Source organism: Rhincodon typus, chromosome 48, assembly GCF_021869965.1.
Source record: "Rhincodon typus isolate 14 chromosome 48, sRhiTyp1.1, whole genome shotgun sequence".
Taxonomy (NCBI): domain Eukaryota; kingdom Metazoa; phylum Chordata; class Chondrichthyes; order Orectolobiformes; family Rhincodontidae; genus Rhincodon; species Rhincodon typus.
In genome coordinates this window covers 7,570,582-7,588,490 of record NC_063379.1, presented here as the reverse complement: position 1 = coordinate 7,588,490, position 17,909 = coordinate 7,570,582, and the positions used below count along the sequence as shown (strand labels likewise).

At 41.2% G+C, this 17,909-nt stretch overlaps 1 pseudogene; it reads left to right on the top strand.

The window, feature by feature from the left end:
* LOC125488027 overlaps positions 1-17,909 on the top strand; it is a 297,359-nt pseudogene that overhangs the window by 70,294 nt on the left and 209,156 nt on the right.

The following is a 17,909-nucleotide window of genomic DNA, read 5'->3' as shown; positions in this document are numbered from 1 at the left end:
AAGGACTAATATCCTAGCGGAAAGATTTGTTAGTTCTATTAAGGAGACTGTAAACTATTACAGAGGGGAGGTGAAAAGATCCTAAGTAGCAGAGCAAATAGAAAGATAGATGAGGATGGTTTTGAATCTGAAAAGAACAAGTTAATAATAAACAGTCAAGAGTCAGAGAATGAAGTAATTCTGAAGAATTCAATGCAAAAGGTCTTAAACGAAAGCCTAATGAACTTGGGGTATGTTTCGGAACATGAGATTGGGACGTCTTAGCGCTTGCAGAAAATTGGCTGAGGGATGGACAGAGACAACACAGTGTGGAGCTGGAGGAACACAGCAGGCCAGGCAGCATCAAAGCAGGAGGAAAATCGACATTTTGCGTTGGGACCCTTGGCAGCTCAGCGATCCGAATTTCAGATGCTATAGGAAGGCAAGACAGGAGGGGATTGGCGTTTTTCATGAAGGAAGGCATTTCTGGTATAAGTAGAGAAGATATTTCTAAAAAAATCACCCAGTGAAAATAAAAACGGAATGATCACCTTGATGGGATTGTACTATAGACCTGCCAGTCGTCAAAGGGGAATTGAGGAACAAATATTTAGAGAGATCTCAGTCTGTGTAAGAATAATAAAGTTGTAATAGTCGGTCATTTTATTTTTCCAAACAGTGACTCGGACTAGCGATTGACAGCGATTTCTCTTCCCATCCACATTCATCTCCAGACGGCGAACCCCTGGCAGAACCTGACTTCCTATTGGTCGCAGCCACGAGACTGACAGTCTCTCTGACCAATCGGAGTTGGATGGAGAGCTAAGGCCCGCCCTGAGGGCGCGCACGCAGTCTCGAGGTGCAGCAGTTTTACCGACACCGAGTGAGCTCGTGGGGGATGGGTTGTAGTGTCGCGCTGGAGAGAAATGAGGGTTTATTTTTAAATCTTTCCGATGAGGGTGAGAAAACAGTTTCGATATTCATCAGCAAACTGTTAATGTGCAGATATATTGAGGGCAAAACCTTTCCTATCCATGTTCCTGTCCAAATGATGTTGGCACTTGGGGTTAACAGGACACCTGGATGAGATACATCCAAGGATTTTGAGTGAAGTGAGAGGAGAAATTGTGGGGGAACTGGCCATAATGTTACAGTCTCCCCTGGACTCGGAGGAGGTGCCAGGAGACTGGAGGATTGACAACGTTACGGGCTTGCTCCAAAAACGATTGTAAGGTCAGTCCTGGCATTTACAGTCTTGTCAGTTGAACTTTGGTGGTGAGGAAGTTTCTGGCAACAATTATTTGGGATAAAGCACTAACGTGGAAAAAGGTGAGTTGATGAGGAAAAATCAAGGGAAATTGTGCATAACTCAGTTGAATTTTTTGAGTTAATGGAAATGGTCAATCAGGGCAATGTTATTGATGTGATTGACATGGATTTTCAGAAGGTACCACACAACATACTTATGGGGAAGGAAGAGGCAGTGACAACATAGATACAAAACTGACTGAGTGATAGGAAAGAGAGTGTGATGGTCAATGGATATTTTTCTGGCTGGAAGAAGGTTGAAGTGGAGTTCCTGGGTGTCAATATTGGGACCTGTGCTTTTTCTGATATCCCAACATTTGGGTAAAAGGCAGGAGATTGGCACCAGATAATAGAGCTGGACTAGGTAATATAGCTGGAGTAGGCCCAATGAGCCAAATGGCCTCCTTAACTGTAATTATTCTGTGAATTCTGATCAGTGTATGACCTGGGCAGGTTGGAGCCAGTGACACCAGACTGTGAGTTAGCGAGTAGTTATAGCAGTTTTGTTTAAACTGTGTATTTGCACGGGTCCCTGGCAGGTAGCTTAGGGGTTTGACAAAATTTAAACTCTAGTTCACACTATTATCTCTCATTTTCTCTCCAATCATAATCGATATCCAAAGTGAATAACAAGGTGAGAAAGAGGATTCATTTGGAGTGAAATGGGGATTGTTGAATAAAGAATAAAGCTAATTAATCAGTACACGACTTTAATTCTTCAAAGGGCTTTCATAGATAAACAATTGAGAAAGGTAAGTGAAATATATATTTATGTGGTTAAATTATTATTCGTTGTACCCTGGAGAAACATTACAACGTCAGACAGGAAGCTTTGGATGCAAAAATTTACAAGGTATTTAGGCAATAGTGAGAAGCTGAATGCTCGAACAATTATTCTGTATGAAGTTCTGCAGTCAAATGTGAACTGAGATCACTTTCTGTTTCAAAACACAGTTACAAGAAACTTTCTATGTATGCTTTTGTGTCATATCATTTGATCAGTAAGGTGACTCCATTTTCAGGCAGAGTAGAACCAACTGACAAGACACTCTTCATTTGGTGCATCTGAACTCTGTCACCATTAGTTCTGAACATTAAAATGGTTCTGACAAATCAAGTGAGAGATGATACTCAGTTACTTCCTGCCAGTTCACTAACCTGATGGTGAGACAACCATCTAAGATTGATACTACCTCTGATCAGAAGTAATGGAGTCTTGTTTGATAGTGAATGTTGAACACAGCCTCATGACTATTCAGCATTTGCAGTTTGTAGTACTGGCGTCGCTGAGATGTTTCATTGATCATAGAGACAAACAATATAAGGCCACAATGCAAGGCAGCATACTCCATTGCTAATTAAGAAACTCAATTTAAATAACAACAGTGACATACATGTGATCCCAATGGTATCAATATGATGGGAGAACTGACTAAAAGTGATATTGTAGCTAGACTAAGGATATGATAAATAAACAGGAAATGTTTTTAAAAGATCATTCAAATACAAAAATACATTTTGAATAAGCAAAAACTGAGTAGAGATGAAGGAAATGCCTCTTTTTGAGGCACAGGCAGGATGAATTATGGGTATAAGGAAATGATAGACATTGAATAAATAATCTTCTGTCTTCACAGCAGAAAACAGAAGATTCTACCAGAAAAACGAATCGACTAATAAAAATGTGTAAATTGAACGTATTTAATATTAGCAGAGACAAAGCTCTAGAGAAAATTAAGGAACTTTGTTCATTCCTGGGATGTGGGAGTTGTTGGCTTGGTCAGCATTTGTTGCCCTTAAACTGACAGTTTTGCTTGGCCATTCACATGCAGGCCACACCAGATGGCAGATTTCCTTCCCTAAAGGGCATGAGTGAACAGATAAATTTTTATGACCATTCATAATCACCATTAGCCCAGCATTTAATTCCAGATTTCTAGTGAATTCAAACCTACCACTGTGGGATTCAATCCGATGTCCCAAAAATGTTAGCTGTGTGTCCTCGATTACTCACCCAAATCTGTCATATTCTCAGGATCTGATGGCTTGCAGTGCAAGGTTCTAAAACATACAGATGCAGAAATAGTGGTTATGATTTTCCAACATTTCCTCGCATCTGGATCAATGTCAGCAGGTTGCAAGTTAGCTAATGGAACATGGCAGCTCAAGAAATAAGGGCGAGATAGAACAGGAAACTTGCCATCAGAGGGCTTGACTTTGGTCATGAGAAAATGCTGTAATCTATTCTCAAGACAATCTTAATGCATTTGGAAAAGGTACAGTCGAATTGGAACAAGTCACCATGGTTTAACGAAAGGGGAATCTTGTTTGATAAACTTTTTATTTTGTGGTAAGACTATTCAGGGAAATAAAGGAACCTGTGGATATTGTTTACTTGGATTTTCAAAGGGGATTCTATAAGGCGCCACACGAAAGATAAATACTTAAGAATTTGAGGTTGGGGCTAATATATTAGCTGGAATCGAGAATTGATTAATGGATGGGAAGCATAGTATCACAGAAATGAGCTGATACTTAACAAGTCAACGTTCTCCTTTTCATTTCTTTCTAACATTGTTAATTTGTTTATTATAGAGCAACAGAATCTGGAACAGCTGTAACCAACATGGCTAAAAGTTCAAGTCGGGGAGAAGTTTCAGTTGCTTCGTAAAAAATGAAAATGGACGCATGTAAGTTCACAAGATTCTTTAAAACATTGTTTCTTTCTTGATAATCCACCCAATCTTGTGTAATAACCTATAGCTCTCACAGGAATAGGTAACAAGATGGGCTAAATAGCAATAGGAAAGTGAGTAACTGGCTTGAGTTGCATGAAAGTAACAGGTGGAGGAAGCTCTTGGACTACTGGAGCTGTCCAATAGATATTTTCATCATGGAGACTGTAAGGTGGATCCAGAAAGGGTCTTGAAGCCTGCAGAGTAAGACCAGGAGACTACCTGGAGTAGAGTGGAACATGGAGCTTAGAGGTGCTGCTGCTCAAGGAGAGTAGTTCTTTATATGAGAAATTCTATAGCCAGCAGAATTGACAGTTTTTTTACAGACCTGAGCAGCTGCTGTATGGTATATAAAATCCCTGATCCTAGAAAGATGAACATGTAGGATAATTGGAACCATCTTTGAGAAGGAAGGGAGAACAGGAGATATTGGTATTTGGATAATACTCAAAATACATGGGGAAGGGGTTATATTTTCCCTGAAAGTTCACAAAATACAAACAATGGGAAAAACGTCATCTCCATAGATGCAATGGGTATAATCTGTGACGAGCAGCTCATCCATTTGCAGGCTGCTCCTCTCCCACATCTCCTGACAGACCTACTGTGAGCCTATCAGCAGCAAATGTAGGAGAGAAACAGTGAGATGGAGAGTGCTGGCAGGGAGCAAAGCTGCTGGAGGAAGTGCGGTTGGTGAAAGTTAGTGGGGCGGAAAGTGATTTTTGTGAGGCTATGGCCCACATACTACGTTCTAAAAGATAACTGTCTTCAAACTCAATTTATGCGAGAGCGTTATTTCAGTTCACTACATTCCGTAAAACTCACCTTCCCAGTGATTATTGACTACTCATATTTATATGTCCAATTTATACCCAATTAACTTTTCATTACTATATCTATCACCCATTCCCTTAATCAGTTAGGTTTCAGTTATTCCTTCAGATCAAAATAGATAAACACAGGTTCCCCTTTTCATTCTTTCAATAAATCAATCCATAACAATAGAACAAAGCATACAAAGTGACAACTGATTATAGTCTCATTTTTTTTGCCAACTAAAGTTTGGAGATCTTTCCATTCTCCAGGACCTGTTTTAAAATTGCAATATTGATTCTCAGTTGCTTTATTGTTTCACACACTTCATTGAATGTACGTTATCCCATAGTGACCTATTTTCGATGTAGTACTCGGAGGGTATTGCTGCTGACTCCCTTTTGGGATTTCTTCCAGTATCTTTACAAAGAAAAACACCATATCCACCTCCTCACTGAGAATGAGTCTTCACTGCAAAGATACTTTTTACTACTCTTATGATAGTTTTAGCTTCTTAACTTAAAGGCAATATTTACTTCCCTTTTCCACGAGAAAAATTCCAAGCCTCCATTATTTGTCCAAGTAATATCTTTCACCTTGGGATATTTCATCATTGTAGTCAACTCTGGGACTTCAAAACTGGGATCTGGCCTGGTTTGAGGGCCCAGCCATTTCAGCTGTCCAATTAAACATTGCAAGTCCTCTATTTCAGTCTTTTGATAGCTGCTGCATTTTTTTTTTTTGAAGCCTGACTTTGACTAATAGGAATACAGCAAACATTTTCCAAATAAGTTTACTGACGCAAAGTGACACTTGATCGATTCTGCATGATTTCCAATTCAATTTACTTTCTGTCCTGTTTAATTATTTTCTGACCTGTGCCAAAACCTCGGTCAGTCCTTTCCATTCTTTAAAGTTCCCCCCTTATAATTAAAAATATCTCCCTGATTGAAACTGGTTTCTCTTAGCCTTTCCTTCGATGTTTTTAATCAACAATCAGACTTGTTATGACACACCTCCTGGAACAGGTGGGACCTGAACTTGGATCCTCCTGCTTAGAGGCAGGGACACCACTGCACCACAAACCTTGCTGAATTCTTTCTCAGTCTTCGGCTTTAATAATGGCCATTCTGGGATCATAGATCATAGAATCCCTACAGTGTGGAAACGGGCCCTTTGGCCCAACAAGTCCACACCGACCCTCAGAGGACCTACCCAAACCCATCCCCTATAACCCACCTAATCTACAAATCCTTGAACGCTACGGGCAATTTAGCATGACTGCATAATGTTCAAATTTTTTAAAGTGAAACTGCTTGTAGTCCTTCCCAAGCTGGCAGCTGATCATTACCGATGGAACTTGTAGGATTCCTACCAAAATTTAAATGATATCGATTATATCCTCCCACTGTGAACAATGAATTCTTAGCATGTACAGCTCATACCGCTATTGATGATGATTTATGCCAATACTTGTGACCACTTTGTCCAGTATAGCATGGTTTCTTTCACATAACCCGCTGGTAAAAGGGATTTCTGATGCCATATTCTGAGCTGGGGAGGTAACAGCCTATGGTGTTATTGCTAGACTGTTAGTCAAGAACCAGATAATTTTCTGGCGTCCTGTGTTCGAATCCGACCATGGAAAATGGTGGAACTTGAATCCAATTAAAACACCTGGAATTTGGAGTAAGATGATGAACGTAAAACCATTGCTGATTGTCCGAAAAACCCACCTGATCCGCAAATGTCCACTGGGGAAGAAAACTTCTGTGATTACCTCATCTGGCCTACATGTGACTCCAGACCCACAGCAATGTGGTTAACTCTTAACTCTCTAGAATTTAGAAGGTTAAGGATGATCTGTTTGAAGCCTTCAAGATATTGACAGGAAAAGACAGGGTTTTTACAGGTGAACTATTTCCACTGTATACGAATTCTAGGGGATTCTATGGGAGCATAGTCTGACTTTTGTGACCAGACTGTTCAGTTCTACGCAAAAAGGATGGTACATGTTTGGAACTCTCTTCCACAAATGGTGGCAGTGGATGCCGGATCAGTCGTTAATTTTAAAGAGAGAATTTTTTTTCCAGCAAATCTATTAAGGGATATGGGCCAAAGGCATTAAGCCACAGATCAGCCATGATCTCATTGAACAGGCTCAAGAGGCTGAAGGACCTAATCCAGTTCCTATGATAACTGCCGTTTGGGCAATTATGTTTTTGTATTCGTTATGGATTGCCAATTGACTACAGTCAGATGAGGTACAGTCTGATCAGGGTTCTAACTCGATGCCTGAAGTTTTCCAGGAAATCATTTGTTTGGGATTAAAATAATTGAAATTAATTGTGTATCATCCACAAACATGGGCAGCTTTGGAAAGATACTGGGAATATAAGTCCAAATTTATGAAGTTGTGATGATCAAAGAATGGGTAAAATGCTGCAGAGAAATAAACTAATGTGGGAAATGATAAGTAGAAAATGACAAAGAAGGGACGGAGAATGCAGATCTAAGAGCAACTCGAATAACATGAGAGGTTGCAAAAATAATAAAATGACAAAATTTAAGCCATGCATGTAACATTTGATACACAGCTAATGAACTAGTAGTACAAATTGTGATTTGAGGTAAGTGCAGTCTACTGGCCATAACTGAGACACAGCTGTAGACTGACCCAGATTGGGATGTGAACACTGAAGGGAATGTCCCATTTAGGAAGGACAGGCAGCAAGGAAAGGGTGGTGGAGTGGTGCTGTTATTTAAAAATGATATTAGCACTTCTAGAGAGGGATTACCTAAAATTCAGGAAACAACATAGAAATACTCTGGGTAGTGATAGGGAATAGTAAAGGCAAAAGGTCACTTGTGGGAGCTGTATACAGGACCGCTAACAATAACCACACAGTAGGATAGGGTATCAAAGAAGAAGTAATTGGTGCTTGTCAACAGGTTGCAAGAATTATCATGGAGGATTTTAGTCTCAGTACTGACTGGAAAAATCAGAGGAAAAAGTAGTCGAGACGAGGAATTCATTGAATGATTTCAGAGCAATTTCTTAGATGATGATCTTATGGCACCAAATTGATCTTATGAGCAAATTGTTGGAACAGCGAGTTGACAAATCCCCAGGTCCTGATGGATTTCGTCCTAGAGTCTTGAAAGAAGTAGCTAGTGAGATAGTTAATACGTTGGTTTAATTTTTGAAGTCTCATTACATTTGGGGATGGTTTCTTTACATTGGAAAATAACTAATGTGACTTCTTTACGTAGAAATGGAGGGAAGCAGAAGATAAGAAACTACCAGCATGTAGCTTAACATCTGTCATCGGGAAAATGTTAGAAGCTGTCATTAAAGCTGTTATAACAGGGCACTTGGATAAGTTCAACGTAACCAGGCTAAGCCAACATGGTTTGTTGCAGGGAAATCACATTAAGCTAATTTATTGGAGGTCTCTGGAGTAGTAACGTGTGCTACTGATAAAGGATGTATTGTGCTTGGAATTCCAAGAGGCATTTGTTCAGATGCCACATCAAAGATTATTCCGAAAAATAAAAGCTCATGGTGTCGTGGGTAACATACTGGCAGAGGTAGAAGATTGGCTGGCTAAGAGAGAGAAGGAATAAATGGGTCTTTGTCAGGCTGCAGGATGTCAAGCGCCATGTGCATCTCGTCAGTGCTGAAGCCTCAAATTTTTACTATTTTATACGTATTATTTGGATGAAGGTACTAAGATATGGTAGGTAAATTTGCTGATGACAGGTAAGAATGTGAGTTGTGAAGAGGATATAAGAAATCGGTGTGTAAATTAAAGCACAAGGGATTTGGGGTTGTGTATTCAGATGTTTAGAAAACTGGTTGGTAGAAACAGAATTGGAAAAGTGACAATTTTTCCAAGTGGCAGGCAGTGACGAGGGGTATACTGCATGGATCAGCGCTAGGACCGCAGCTTTCACAATAGTATTAATGATTTGAATGATGGAACTAAATGTAATATCTCCAAATTTGCAAATGACCCAAACTATAACCTCTTCCATCAAAGAAGACACAGAAACCTGAACACACGCATGAGCAGGCTCAGGAACAGCTTCTTCCTGGCCATTATTAGACTGATGAATGGACTCTCGAGCATCATATAATGCTGATCTTGCTAGTGTTGATCTTGCCTACCACATGCCCTGTACAATGTAACCAGTATGACTCTGTCTAAGTCCTGTACATCCTTGTTTACTATGATCTGCCTGTATTGCTTGTAAACAAACCTTCTCATTGTACTTTGGTGTGCGTGACAATAAATCCCTCAATCAAGGAGGGTGAGCTGTGAGGGGGATGCAGAGATGCTTCAGTGTGATTTGAACAAGCTGAGTGGGTGAATGCAAAGCAGATGGAGTATAATGTGGATACACGTGAGGTTATCCACTTCGGTAGCAAAAACAAGAAGGTGGATTATTGTCTGAGATGAACTGAAAATTCTCTAAATAAAGTATTTGGATAATGCTGAATAGTTACGTGGCATTGGTGTTTATAGTAGAGAAGGAAACAGTGTACTAGACATTTCCATGAAGCTAATATTGAATTAGGAGTAGAGACTGTGAAATGAATGTAAGCAAAATAAAATTAAGAAAGCAATGGCACTGAATGATAGGTCCCCAGGACAGAATGCTTCTAGCCCAGGGTTTCAAGGAAGTAGTTGAGATTTCTTGTACTCTACTTTTGGATGTGAGAATCACTGCCAATATTAGCAGTTATTGCCCACCCTCATTTGCTCTTGAGAAGGTGATAATGAGCTGCTTTCTTGAACTGCCGTAGTCCATGTGATATAGGTGAACCCAGATTGTTTAGAGAGAGGACCTTCCAGCTTTTGGACTCCCAGATGGTGATGGACTAATCTCTATGTTTGCAAGTCAGGATGAATTGCGACTTTGGGAGGGAGCATACATATGCGTAACACAATATGAAATGGACCAGGCGTAGGCCGTTTGGCCCTTGAGCCTCTTCTGCCAATGATTAGAATCATGGCTGATCTGACATTGCTCATATCCACTATCCTGCCCTTTCCTTGATAACCCTTGATTCTCCTACTGATCAAGAATCCATCTATTTCATCCTTAAATGTACGCAAGGAGTCAGCTCTGTGTGGCAAGGAGTTCCAACCCTTGGAAGAATTTCCTCCTCATCTAAGTCTTAAATTGGCTCTCAGGATTTACTCAGTCACGCCCCTTAACAATTCGATATATCTCAATAAGATCACCCCACATTCCTCAAACTCCGATGAATAGAGTCCCAATCTGTTTAACCTTTTGCTCACAAGATAATCCCTCCATACCAGGGATCACATTTGTGAACCTTATCTGAACTGCATCCAATGAAATAATGTTTTCCATTTAAGGGGACCAAAACTGCTTATTGTGTTCCAGATGTGGCATCACCAGAACTTTGTATGGTTGCAGTAAGACTTCACGACTCTTATACTCCAAACCCTTTGAAATAAGGATCAATGTTCCATTAGCCTTCCTGAATACCTGCTGCACCTGTGTGCTAGATTTCTGTGTTTCATTTCCAAGTCTTTGTCTTGCAGATTTCTGCAGTTTTTCTCCATAAATAGTGTTCTGTTCTCCTGTTCTCCCTTCCAAAATGATCAACATCTCTTTTCCCACATCATTACTTCATTTGTCAACTTTTTACCCACTAACTGAACCTTTCAGTGTTTCTCTGAACTGTTTCTATTCCTCTTGCAAGTTGGCTTTCCACCTATTTTGTGTTGTCTGTCATTGGAAACGTTTGCTTCCTTCCTCCAAGTCATTCATACATATTGTAAACGGTTGCAATCCCAGCACTGATCCACATGGAACCTCACAGGTTACAGATCGCCAACCTGATAAAGAACTCCTTAGCCCCACTGTGTGTTTCCTAACCATTAGTCAATTCTGCCAATATACTATTTCCAAAATCTTGTTCCTTGTTCCTCATAACTATCTTTCTAGACTCAATCTCTAAGGAGCCAATATTCATTATGACCTCTCTCTTCATCTTCATATATTTAAAGAAGCTCTTACTGTCAGTTTTTATATTCCTCATTAGTTTGCCCTTGTGATTTATTTTCTCTCTCTGTTTATCTTTTTAGTCCTCCTTTGCTGGCTCCATGACTTATGACTTAAACTTTTGTGAGGTAACTTGTCAAATGCCTTCTGGAAGTCCAAATACAGCACACACATACCAGTTCCCTTCTATCCACTCTGGTTGAGACTTGCTCAAAACTCTAATAAATTAGTCCAACGTGATCTTATTTATACTGCATTGCCTTGATCAAATGGGCCAAAGAGTGGCAGATGGAGTTTAATTTAGATAAGTGTGAGGTGTTGCATTTGGCAAGGCAAACCAGCCAGGACTTGTGCAGTTAATGGTAGTGGGGAGTGATGTCAAATGGAGAGACGTAAGGGTCCAGGTACATAGGTTCTTGAGAGTGGAGTCGCAGGTGGACAGGGTGGTGAAGAGGGTGTTTGACATGCTTGCTTTCATGGTCTGAGCATTGAGTATAGGAATTGGGATGACGTGTTGGCGGTGTATGGGACACTGGTGAGGCCATTTTTAGAATACTGCATACAATTCTCGTCGCCGGGACTGGAGGGTTTGAATTCTAGAGAGAGGCTGAAGACGCTGGGACTTTTTTCCATGGAGCATCGGAGGCTGAGGAGTGGTGACCTTTATAGAGGTTTATATCATGAGGGCCACGGATAGGGTGAATAGTCAAGATTGTCCTCCGTGGGGTTGGTGTGTGTACAGAATAAGCTGCGAGCAGAAGTGGTAAGGTGGATACAGTTGCAACATTTAAAAGGTATCTGAATGGATATATGAATGGGAAGGGTTCGGAGTGATATGCGCCAACTGCTGGCAAATGGGATGAGGTCAGATTTGGATGTCTGGTCGGCGTGGACAGTTGGACCAAGGGGTCTGTTTCCATGCTGTATGACTCTAGTTGCCTGAACAGCAAAAGTCTTTTCCCTAGGGTAGGGGAGTTCATAACCCTAAAGCATAAGTTTCAGGTGAGAGCGGAAAGATTTAAAAGGGAGCTGAGGGGCAATATTTTCACACGGAGGGTGGTTCATGTATGGAAGGAACTGCCAGAGGAAGTAGTAGATGCAGGGAGAGTTACAACATTTCAAAAGCATCTGGATGGGTGTATGAATAGGAAAGGTTTAGAGGGATATGGGACAAATGCAGGCAAATGGCGCTAGTTAAGTTTGGGGAAACTTGGTCAGCATGGACAAGTTGGACCAAAAGGTCTGTTTCCGTGTTGTATGACTCTGATTTTTCTTTCATGAAGCTATGCTGACTCTACTTGATTAAATTATGGTTTTCCAAGTGCTCCGTTATTAATTAATATTTTCCCAACAATAGATGTTAGGCAAATCTGCCCATCGTTACCTGAGTTTTGTCTTTCCCTTTTTGAATAGGGGTTTTACCATTGGCAGTTTTCCAATCCTCTGGTGCTCCTCAATAATCCAAGGATTTTTGGATAGTTACAACCAATGACTGCGCTCTCTCTGTAGCTGCTTCTTTTCGGATCTGAGGATCAAGCCATCAGGGCCTGGGTACTTTAATGCCTTTAGCCCCAGAAGTTTTATTACTACCACTGTAATAATGGTGATTGTACTGAATTTTTCCCCTATAATCTTTAGTGTTAGTGTGTTATTCGCAGTGAAGACGGCTGCAAAATATCTGTTTAACACCCCTCCTATTTCCTTGTTCCCTATCACTCTCCCTAGATTCATTTTCTAAGGAGCCTATGTTTACTTTGACTTCTCGCTTCCTTTTTGTTTATTTAAAGAAGTTCTTGCTATCAGATTTTAACACTGATTTATTTTCTCTGTCTTTTTAGTCCTGCTTTGAATTCTGAATTTGTTAGTCTTTGGGGCTGTGGCTGATTTTTGCCTGTTAGTGCTTTTTCTTTCAATTCTATACTCTCCTTCACTCCCATGGTTAGCCATATTTGGTTTATCTTCTCAGAAATTTTCTTCCTTTATGAAGGTATATTTTTACTGAGTCATGATTACCTCCTTAAATGTCTTGCTTACTGTCATTCCTGCTAATCTACCACCCAGTCCACATTAGTTAACTCTATCTTATTTTCATTGTAATTCCCTTTAAGTTAAACACGGTTGCTTCTTACCCAAGCAACTCACTCTGAAACTGATTTTTTTTTTAAATGTTCCGATCATTACTTTCCAGGGCATTTTTATTAAACCTGCCTCATTACTCATTGTCAGTTTCAAGATAGTCTTCTCCCTTATTGGATCCGCGTGTCTCCTATCTATCTTGTTCTAGATAGTAGAGACAATGAGGTTTGAAGGTGCGATCAAAAGAAACCTGGGGAGTATCTGCAGTGCATCTTGTAGATTGTACACACTCTGCCACTGTGCATTGGTTATGGATAGAATGAATGTGTTTCACGGATGGAGAACCGATCAAGTGGGCTGCTTTGTATTGGATGGTAAAAATCGAAAGAGCTGCGGATGCTGTAAATCAGGAACAAAAACAAAGTTGCTGGAAAAGCTCAGCAGGTCTGGCAGCATCTGTGAAGGAAAAAACAGAGTTAACGTTTCTGGTCCGGTGACCGAACTGTTAACTCTGTTTTTTCCTTCACAGATGCTGCCAGACCTGCTGAGCTTTTCCAGCAACTTTGTTTTTGTTGTATTGGATGGTGTTGACCTTTTTGTTTTTGAAGCCAAGCACATCATAGCCAATCAGGAGTATTTGATCACATTCCTTTCATGTACCTGCTTGATGGACAGACTTTGGAGGTCAGTACGTGAGAATACAAGAAATCTCAACTCACTAGACAGTTCCCATTTCCCTGCTCTTATTAACCACACTATGACCGAGTTGAGCTCCTACTTAATAGGCGCACCCAGGATTGCATGTCCAGGGGAGCTGGTTAGAGGTAGAATAGCTGGGACTTGCTGAATTCAAATGTTAATTGTCATTTACTATCCCAAGCCTGTTTCTCACTGCAGTCCAGCATGAAAAGCCTCCATTTTTACAAAAATTATTTATGGGATGTGGATGTTTCTGGCTAGGCCACATTTATTGTCCATTCCTAATTTTCAGTTACAAGTCAACCATATTGCTGTGGGTCTGGAATCAGATCAGGTAAGGACTGCAGTTTTCTTCCCTAAAACACGTTAGTGAACCAGGTGGATTTTCTTGACAATCACTTCACGGTCCAGATTTTTATTGAATTCTAAATACCACCATCAGCTCGGCATCTGTTTTACCTTCGTACTCGTCTATTTATCAAGGGGAGAAAGGTCATTCTTTGTATCTTCCATTTCCTGCTCTCAGACATCTGTCCCATGTCGTTTTGGTTTTTCTGCTCTAATCCTTTACATCCTTGCTATCCCTTAAAATACTTACCCTTCAATAGTTTATTGTATTCCAGGATATTGAGGATTATGGGGCAAAACTGGGTATATGCAATTGGATCACAAATCAGTTGTGATTCCACTGAATTTTATTGTGTTTTTAAGGGGATGTTTGATAATGCAGTTCACAGGAAGATTCAGAAATTTGTTAAAAGAAGAATTGTAATAGCCTGGATAGAAACTTGATGATTTATTTTTGTTTTATCCATTTCTGTTCTTGGATCCGAACATGTACAATTCGTTGGGTTCCTGACAAAGTATGATGATTATCAACTGTACCAGTTGACAAAATTCTACCAAACCAGACTTGAACAAACAATTGAAGAGGGGGTAGAAGGCCTCTGATTCATATTAACAGGTGCTAATCAATTCACTGGATGAGAGTATCATATAAGTGGGAAGGCAGTGCTAAAAGTACATTGGCTGTGGGCAAATCTACCCCCTAAATCGCCCAGGAAATTTCAATCACTGGGGCGACCAACCAAATAAAAGTTGTCCCTGTAAATGGGATGGAACGAAACCGTCAGAGGAAGCTCCACCAACCACAGGCTGGTTTTCTCCATTATGTTTGTTGATAGGCACAGTAGTGAAACATAAAATCCTGGCGGTTAGATCGAGTTGGCCATTCGGTATGATTGTAGCTGATCTAGACCTTGCAATGAGCCCCTCGGCCCATTGCATTCGAGCTGGCCACAAATAACCATTCTAAACCTATTTTACAGCACTTGGCCCATAGCCTTGTACGCCTTGACATCGCAAGTGCACATGTGAAAACGTCTTAAAAATTGAGGGTTTCTGCCTCTACCACCCTTGCAGGCAATGAGTTCCAGATTTTCATCACCCTCCGGATGAAAAACTTTTTCATCCAAACCCCTCTTGAACCTTTTGCCCTTACCTTAAATTTATACCCACTGGTCATTGATTCCTCCACTGAGGGCAAAAATTTCTTACTATCTATGCCTCTCATAGTTTCATGGTTCCCCCCGCTCAATCTCTTCTGCTGTCAGGGAGAGAAGCATAGTCTGTCCAATCTCTGTTCAGAATGGAAACACTTCAGCCCAGGCAACTTCCTGGAAAATTTTTGTGCCCTTTCCAATGCTGTTGCATCCCCCCTATAATATAGATTCCAGCACTGCATATAATACTCTAGCTGTGGCCTAACCAATGTTTCATACAGTTCCCACATATCCTCCCTGGTCTGTTCCCTATACTACTTTAGCCTCTAGTTGTCGAGCTACTAATTAAATGTATTCAGTGACCTCAGCTGTTAGGATTTCGAAGGGTTCAATACCTCTCAGTGAGTATATTTCTCAACTCGGTTCTAAATGACTGGTCTTGTATCCTGACTCCATGATCCCTTTAATGTTTTAGCGAAGATCTGTAGCTCGGCTGTGGCTAGAATTGTTGGTTGGTTTTCTGAGCTGACTGGTTTTCATGCAAACGTTTTGTCGCCCTTCTAGGTGACATCTTCAGTGCTGTCTAGTCTCCGTTGAAGCCCTGTTGTTCTGTTCCGTTCTGAATTTATGGTGGGTAGTTCTGTTTCCAGTTTTGCTCCGTAGTGGTATGTAGATGGGGTCTATTTCAACATGTTGTTTATGGTACCAGTGGTTGAAAACCAGGCTTCCAGGAATTCTCATACTCGTCTTTGTTTTGCTTGCCCTAGTATTGTTATATTGTCCCAGGTGTCCTTCTTTGTCGGAGTGAATAGAAATGAGGGAGAGTTGGTCATGCCGTTTTGCTGCGTGTTGGTGTTCGTGTATCCTGGTGGCGAGTTTCCTGCCCATCTGTCCAATGTATTGCTTCTCGCAGTTGCTGCATGGTATTTTATATATCGCGTTTGTCCTGCTCATTGTGGGTATGGAGTCTTTCGTTTTTGAGAGTAGCTGGCAAAGTGTGGCTGTTGGTTTGTGTGCTATCATTATTTCAAGAGGTCATAGGAGTCTTGTATTCAGTTCCGATGTGTTTCTACTATAGGGTAGGGTGGCCAGTGTGTTCGGGCGCATGGTGTCTTCTTGGTGTTGTTCATTTGCCAGGCATCGGCGGATGAAGCTGTTGGGATACCCATTGTTTGCAAAGACTCTATAGGTGTTCTTCTCTTTTGCGCAGCTCTGGGGTGTTGCAGTATGTTATCACTCGTTTAAACAGAATCTTGACACAGTTCTGTTTGTGGATGCTGGGGTGGTTACTGTTGTAATTCAGGATTTGGTCTGTTTGTGTAGTCCTTCTGTATACACTGCTAAGGAATTCACTGTTGTTCATTTGTTCCACCATTACGTCTAGAAACGGGTGTTGATTGTTCTCCTCTTCCCTGGTGAACTTGATCCCAGTGAATATGCTGGTATTAAGGTGGAGTGTTTCTTGTAACATTGCTCATTTGATGATCACAAAAGTATCATCCACGTACTGGACCCATAGTTTAGGCTGGCTCTGGGGGAGGGCTGTACATTCAAGTCTTTGCATAACTGCCTCCGCTGTAAGACTTGAGATGGGGTAACCCATTAGTGTCCCATAATTTGTTCATATACCTGGCCGTTGAAGACCAAGTGCGTGGTAAGGCATAGGTCTAGTAATTTCAGCAGATTGCCCTTGCTGATGGTTTCATTGGAGGTCTGTGTTTTCAGATCGTCTAGTAATGCGGCCAGTGTCTCCCATGCTAGTGTCATGTTGATAGAGGTGAATAGTGTTGTCGTGTCGAAGGAGACCCACCAAAAATTCAGAAAAGAACAGAACAACAACGCTTCAACAGAGACTAGACAGCACTGAAGATGTCACCCAGAAGGAGGACGAAATGTTTGCACAAAAACCAGTCAGCTCTGGGAGAAGCAACCAAAAACGCCATATCCCCTTGTTTTACACCCCAAGCCAAGAAAGCATCATCTTTGAATGCAGTCTGTCCAGGCCTGTCAGAAATTTGTATGTTTTAGTAAGATCCCCTTCATTCTTATAAAACTCCAGTGAATACAGGCCTAGTTGAGCCATTCATCCTCATATGACAAACCTATGTGGAATGAACTGCCAGAGGAAGTGGTGGATACAGGTACAGTTACAACATTTAAAAAACATTTGGATAATTACATGAATAGTAAAGGTTTGGAGGGATATGGGCCAAGAGCAGGCAAATGGGACTAGTTTGGTTTGGGAACATGGTCCGAAGGTTCTGATTCCATGCTATATGAATCTATGAATCAGTCTAGTGAAACTTCCCTTTTCTTGGATAAGCTAGCAAAACTAGCGGCATAGTGGCTCAGTGGTTAGCACTGCAGCCTCACAGCACCAGGGACCTGGGTTCAATTCCACCCTTGAGCGACTGTCTGTGTGGAGTTTACACATTCTCCCCGTGTCTGTGTGGGTTTCCTCCGGGTGCTCCGGTTTCCTCCCACAATCCAAAGATGTGCAGGCTAGGTGGATTGGCCATGCTAAATTGCCTGTAGTGTTCAGGGATGTGTAGGTTAGGTGGATTATAGGGGGATGGGTCTGGGTGGGATGCTCCAGTGGTCAGTATGGACTTGTTGGGCTGAAGGACCTGTTTCCACACTGTAGGGATTCTATGACAACAAGGTGCAGGGCTGGATGAACACAGCAGGCCAAGCAGCATCATAGGAGCAGAGAGGCCCGAAACGTCAGCCTCTCTGCTCCTATGATGCTGCTTGG